The sequence below is a fragment of the Mixophyes fleayi genome, chromosome 7 (genome assembly GCF_038048845.1).
Source record: "Mixophyes fleayi isolate aMixFle1 chromosome 7, aMixFle1.hap1, whole genome shotgun sequence".
In the NCBI taxonomy this organism is placed as follows: Eukaryota; Metazoa; Chordata; class Amphibia; order Anura; family Limnodynastidae; genus Mixophyes; species Mixophyes fleayi.
In genome coordinates this window covers 43,960,421-43,967,935 of record NC_134408.1, presented here as the reverse complement: position 1 = coordinate 43,967,935, position 7,515 = coordinate 43,960,421, and the positions used below count along the sequence as shown (strand labels likewise).

The 7,515-nt window shown below is 40.1% G+C and overlaps 1 long non-coding RNA gene across 1 annotated transcript; it reads right to left on the bottom strand.

The window, feature by feature from the left end:
- Positions 1–577: 577 nt before the first annotated feature.
- Positions 578–5,846, bottom strand: LOC142098691 (uncharacterized). The gene is made up of 3 exons (XR_012678395.1): positions 5,734–5,846; positions 2,893–2,975; positions 578–773 (listed from the first exon to the last, which is right to left on the bottom strand). It is a non-coding gene; the product is annotated as an uncharacterized LOC142098691 (long non-coding RNA).
- Positions 5,847–7,515: the final 1,669 nt, after the last annotated feature.

The following is a 7,515-nucleotide window of genomic DNA, read 5'->3' as shown; positions in this document are numbered from 1 at the left end:
AAAAGTCCCACCATCACCCACAAATAAAATAGCACCTATTAGATAATTAGCCCGACCGACACTCCTCCTTTAAATTAATATCTTACCCCCCCTAGCACATTATATTAAGATCCTCTCTGCCTTCCCTTATACATTATATTAAGACACCCCCCCTCTCTTCCCTCACACACTGTATTGGAAAGGTAGACTCTTCTGTCTGCCTCTCTTACATCTCTGCACACCTGGGACATCTCTGCACACAGGCATGCCTGTCATTTGGTGCGCGTCAATGACGGGAACAGGAAGAGGCCACACATAACAGAAGGGAGAGAGCAATCATCATCATCATCAACATTTATTTATATAGCCCCAGCAAATTCCGTAGCGCTTTACAATTGGGAACAAACATTAATAATACAATACTGGGTAATACATACAGACAGAGAGGTAAGAGAACCCTGCTCGAAAGCTTACAATCTATAGGACAATGGGAGTTAGAAACACAAGGACATGTGCTACATCATATTGCACAATGGACCAGCCAGACTGCAAAGGTAAAAGTACTGAGTGGGCTGTGTGTGTTGCAGTGTTGGTCAGAAGGTTGTTGTCTTGCGTTAGCTGTGTAGAGGAGGGCAATAGGGTAATCTAGGGAGATTAAGATGATGGTTGAGGAATATCATAACATTGTCTGAAGAGGTGGGTTTTCAGTGAACGCTTGAAGGTTTGAAGACTAGAGGAAAGTCTTACTGTGCGAGGGAGGGAATTCCACAAATTAGGTGCAGCCCGGAAAAATCCTGTAACCGAGAATGGGAGGATGTGATGAGTGTGGAGGAGAGACGTAGATCTTGTGCAGAACGGAGGTGTCGAGTAGGGAGATATTTCGAGACAAGTGAGAAAATGTATGTCGGTGCAATTTTGTTGATGGCCCTGTATGTTAGTAGAAGAATTTTATATTGGATTCGTTGAAATACAGGCAGCCAATGTAGAGACTGACAGAGTGGCTCAGCAGAGGAATAACGGTTTGTAAGGAAAATCAGTCTAGCCGCTGCGTGCAAAATAGATTGTAGGGGTTCAAGTCTGACTTTGGGAAGACCAGTAAGGAGGGAATTGCAATAGTCGATGCGGGAGATGATGAGTGCATGAATTAATGTTTTTAATGAGGACACTGGAGATGTAAGAAATGAGTTGTGGCTGATGGTGGATGTGGGAGGAGTAGTTAGTAGTATTAGGGAAAGTAGGAGTATGGAGAATAGGAATAGCCTTTTTTAAAGAGTTGGTTTTCATTAAACACTTACACATGTGAAGGGTTGTACAGAGTGTGAGAGAAGAGGTTGGTAACTCCATAGTCATGGAAATCCATAGTAGTAATTTTGTAGCAATAAGTACAATGGTGTATTATAATAGAGAAGGTCACCAAGAGCCCTCAACTGCTATATCCAAGTTTCCATAAAGAAAACTTCAGCTACAAATACTTATCATCAGGGTGGCTGCTTAACTTTTTCAGCTTGATTGCCTATGAGAAAATTGATGTCCCAACTCTCCCAACATGAAGACCTTGCATTACTACAGTGTATAGTATGATCAAAGACTGACAAACCCATTCACAGACCAGTTTCATAAGCCAGGACAGTGTATAGAGATTCCTAATCACAGAATGGGCCTGATTCATTAAGAAAAATAATGCAAAAAAACAACAACTTTGCTCTTTGGCAAATCCAAGTTGCATTGGAGGGGAGGTAAATTTAAAATGTGATAGCAGATTTATTTTATTGAGGTAGGGCTTGTCCTAGATCAACTTTAAATGTCAGTGTAAAAATAAAGCTATCAAGTATTTGTGTGCTACATGAAAAAACAGACAGTATTTATCTTATGTGCAAAATAAGCTAATTTGCACCCCTTGCATTGTAACATGGTATGACCAGGAGAAAACTTACTCCTTTTTTTGCCTTACTTTCCTTAATGAATCAGGCCCAATGTGTCTTTATGGTGTCTAAGTGACAGACATGACAAATAGGGTTTTTTAAAATAGAAAATGAGCTATGACTGAGTGCACAGTTTACAAACACACTTATTTGAATCTATGTGGGTCATAGGGAGCTGCACACCAACTGCACCAAGTATACAAATAACAGAACAAGATACTTACGCGTACCATGAGGCCTGGGGTGGAAGTAATGTTGCACAAACACTGATATGACACACTGTGCACCAATCACTACTAGCACAGAGCGAGAGGTTTCATCTTTCACTCCTAAACAATTCCACCACCTCTCATTCCATACAGACACCATCAAGTCAGTCAGTGCAGGACCAGGACACAGCAGATTAGCAACTAACAGCAGGTCTTAAGGTAAGCAATGATTGTTCATTTCTTATTTTGGAAACCAAGGATAAGGTCAAGATGAGTACAGGTCACAATTTGTGCTATATATTATGGCCACCCAGCTATATCATGGGTAGTATAGTATAAGTACCTTTTACTAACATAGTCATTGGAAATGTAGACATAATATAGGCACTATATTTATATTTTGTGCACTTCCACTGGCATACCCATTGGACACCCACAACATCTCATTCATGATCAGTCAGCAGCCACATCAGATAGAATTAAGTACAGTGAAAAACATATAACTTACAATAGTATATACATTTTGTCACAGTGATCACCGGTGCTCTACATTAAATAGGTGATCTGAGTCTTAATGGATCATCTCATCCACAGGACCCATCGTGTAGGAGCATATGTTTATATACACTATTATAGACTGTGAGATCTTTGACATCCTAGTCTGTGGGGTTGTTTTAGAACTTTCAACAAAACAATCTACAAAATAAAGTGTTAAAAAAGGAATAAAAAATAAATGATAAAAATATTAAAGGTGATAACATAGAAAATAAAAACATACTTACCTAAGATGTGCCATTTGCCAGTCTGTCGAGATCCCCGATAGTTCTAACTGTCCTATGCTGCACTTCTCTTATCTGATCTGTCACTGGTATGAAGTTATTAGAGATGAAGACATTAAAAAGGGACATTATTACAAAAAAGAACATATATTTTAGTATTTCACAAAGTCCTAATAATTCTGTTCCTACATTTGCATGGTCATTTAATAACACTCTATGGTCTATTGACCACATACAGACCAGCCCTATCTGTGTGCTTTCTCTGGAGAGAGGGAGAACCAAAAAAGCCCTGTCTATCCTCAGGAGTTAATGCAAATTCCACATAAGCCAACGTAAACTTTAATTTCAGTTACACATATACATGTAAGGGCCTGTGTACATATATGTGTTCACCGCAGACAGATCACACCTACCACAAGCAGTCACAGTGAACAATGCTCCCTATGAGAAACTATTCTCTCCTTTATTGTAAGTGGAATTATATTTTTTAACTCAGCAGGGCTGGATCATCTGCTACACTAACTTGGTAAACTTTATTTGCCAAATGCTGTGATTTTGACTCCCATGACAGCTGGAACCATGAAGCCTGAGGAGAACCCAGCAACAGTGTAACTACCGCTGTGGTAGCCCATTTAGCTGCTGAGGGAAGCGTGCAGTTGCCCAGAAATCCCCTACCCTCAAATCACTGTCTTGCCTGTATTAACAGACCTGTAGTCTAAGACAAAGTCTATTTGGGTATCTGCCTCTGTTTTAATGAGATTTGACGTCAATAAAATGGCCACTTGTTCTTACATTTGGCTCTAGTGTTTCTTTTACTTTCATTAAAAAAAAAAAAATGCAGTAAAGGTAAGTCATGTGGTATATTCTACAGATTCTTGTCTGCTGAGAGTGATGAAAAGCACGAGATCAGGCCTGAAAACCTGCGTATAATTGGAATATTATATATTTTACATTGTACTGTCTATATTTTACTGTTATTGCAGCAAGTGTTTTTTGTTGTTACTTTTTCTTTGAAACTATGCATTTGGAAACCCCCTGTTAGAAATCATCCTCAGCTCTGCTTTCCCTATTAGTGGTATAGTATAAGAACCCTCTACTGACTAGTTATAGGAAATGCTGGTAGTATGGCTCTCAGCTATGCACTACTAGTCATGGGCACTGGTGGTAAAGTATAAGCACCCTCTGCTGGGCACTATTCATGATCATGAGCAGTGTTAGTATAGTATGGGCATACTTGGCCCATATGACATACTCTGCCATATATGGACACTACTGATATAACATGATCAACTGCTGCTGGCCTATGCAATTTTGGTTTAATAATGACACCCACCATTACAACATGCGCTTCCACTTATGATTATATATTATCATATGGGCACTTCTGTTATAATATGAGTGTAAGAATTCTACAATGTTTGATGGGCACTGCTAGTACAATATGTGATTTCCTGGTCTCTGTGTTAGACTATACATAAACCTACATGTGAAGCAGGAGATAGTGGTTTACCTGAGCAACTTTATATCCCTCCAATGAACTATTGTTTCCTTCTGAAACTGTATATATTACATAATGTCTGGTAAGATTTTGCAAGTCAAATGTGGCCATGATGTATTCTGACAGCTGTTACATGTCTTCCGAGGTGTGACCAGAGACTAAAGCTGTGTTTCCAGCATCTGCTGCCTGGTGCCAGGATCCGGTGGTATAACTAGTTACCAGTAGGACAAATGTACATCCTCAATTTCATGAGTCAGTGAGTACTGGCTAGAAACCCTCAGTGGTGATAGCATCTACTTTATTACTCTTGTGAGGACAATATAGTTGTGTTAATAAAGGACAGTTTGCTGAATCTTCATGTCTTAAATAGTCAACTTCCTTATTGATATTATTTTGCTAAATATTTGCAGGATTATTGTGTATAAAAGTGCAGCATTCCTGACCTATTACAGCACATACAACCTCCTTATCTACCTAACAAATCATCCAAAACCATCCTATTTTCAAGAGTTAGAATTATATTAGCTCAGTCTTGCTCAGTTATCTTTTCTAGTTCTGAGGTAGATTCATGAACTATTTTATCTGGAATCTCTGATATATCATTTACACTGTGTTTAGGTATACTCCATCTGGTAAAATGCTATTCCAAATACTCCTTCAGCCTTACCTATCAGGCATCTTTTCTTACACTTTCTAACAATCACTAAGGGTAAAGACGGAGAGTGTCACATTGCTGGCAATATATGAATAAAAACTTCCTGATCAGTCAGGTGGAAGCCATTTATATCACTTTCCACATACAAGTAGGGTGCATATTACAGAGGTAAATGAATAGCACTACTAGCTGTCCCAGGTATCTTATGTGATGTATGCTGGGTCTAGAGAGTAACTCCCAAAAACAATATGTAGTATTAATAGACCTCAGTGCTCAAACCACATATTTTTTTTCATTTTTATGCAATATTAGAGTAATGTCAGTGTTGGCTGATGTGGGTAACTATACGTACAATGTAAGCTGCATATGGAAATATTACAGTTTGCAAAAATGTTTGGACTTTCTAGCTTAATATACTGTCGCTGTGATGTTAAACTTATTAAATGAGCTGTCGCCCTAAGTCAATAATACTCTGGATCAAGGATTACTATCTTAAATTGTTGTTGTACCTCATGTGTATCTTCCACGGTCTGATACTTCCCAGGGGGCTGGTTGGTATGTTGGTTGATATCTTGCCTCTGGGAAATCTCATTGATTATTGTCTCTGTTTCCCTGACACACATCAGAGGGGAATACATAGCGTGATACTGTATGGATCATTAGTAAGTCGGGTAATACACTATGCACTTACATTTGGTTGATAGAAAAAAATGTCCGTCTCCAAGAGTTCAGTGTTATGTGATTCTTTTGCATGATCTCCCTGGTTTATGTTGTCCCCAGGACCGTTTTCAATGTTAGAGACTATCTTGTCTTCTGTGCAGTGTTATGCGGTCTGCATTCTCATTGTGTTAGGATATATAGACCGGAAAGAGCAGAGAACCGCATATAGTGTAAAACTGTATTATGATGGAAAACCACGTAGACTACTATACACTTACTGAGTGTTAGATTATTATTTTTCTCCTGTTCGTATGTCCGAGATATGTAATTACCAGCATGTATATAGATAGTCATGAGGAGGGTGTCACAGCGTTATACTTCTTTTATTGCACGATTAAAATCAAACGTATACAATATGCACATAGGCCTATATCCTCCTTTTATAATCTGTAGTCCACGATTCCACTCTCCTACTTTGTGCTGTGTTCCATCCTAATTGCCAATTAAGGATCATAGCTACAAGAGTCTACATAATATCAGTGCTGGCAACACAAACAACACTGTATTGTAGCGTACTGCCACCCTTAAGGGAATTGGATATCTAATATAATTTATACATAAAGGGTGTCGTCCAGAGTGAAACGCAAGTTGTGTTTCATGACCATTTTTTTGTGTTTCTTTACACCGCACATGCGCAGAAACGAGGCGCACGCATTAGCGATAGATGCTGAACAGTCCAGCTTGGGACCTTAATCTCCCTAATAGCACTGGTGGGTGATTCTCTAGGACAGCGGTGGCCAACCTTTTGGAGCCGAAAAGCCAAAAAATACCCATAGATACGGTAAAGAGCCAACTTTACCCTTAGTATATGTGTGCGTTACATATACACAGTATAAACATGCCCATACATAACGCACACAAATATATTAAAAATATAACATAATTTACAATATCTTGCCAAGTGAAAAATAAGATATCCAACATTGGCAAAATGTTCATAATAAATAATAATAATAATAATAATAATAATAATAATAATAACCAGAGCTCTTACCTTGCTGCTGTGTCCAGCAGAGGAGGGTTCAAAGGGTACTTACAGTCTCTGCACAGTAGCTCCCGCTGCTTCTGTATCCACAATCTCTGTGGAGGGAACTGTTGAAGTGGGAATAAAAAAAAAAAGACATAAATAGCCAACATGTCCCTCAGACCTCTTCACATCCCCACCAGACTTCACCATGTGCCACACACATGCCACTCAGCCTCCCCACATGCCCCACATATGCCACTCAGCCTCCCCACATATACCACTTAGCCTCCCCACATGCCATTTGGCCTCCCCACATGCCCCACACATGCCACTCCACATGCCCCAAACATGCCACTCGGCCTCACCATGTGCCCCATACATGCCACTCAGCCTCACCATGTTCCCCATACATGCCAATCAGCATCACCATGTGCCCCATACATGCCACTCGGCCTCACCATGTGCCCCATACATACCACTCAGCCTCTCACACTCTCCTTACTTACCTGTCACAGACGTTGGATCTTGCGCAGAGGAAGGGGGGAGAGCAGACTGCACACTCTCCTCCTCCTTCCCTGATTGGATAGCAGTGATAACATGACCTCCCATGTGTTATGCAGAAGAGGTCACATGATGTGGCTGCTGTAAGTGAGCCGAGCTATCAGATCTGTGACTGTCGGCACCTGGAGCACTGCCGACAGCCACAGAGCATCAACCAGCTGGCCAGGAGCCTCAATTTCAAATTCAAAGAGCCGCGGGTTTCCCACCCCTGCTCTATAAGATATA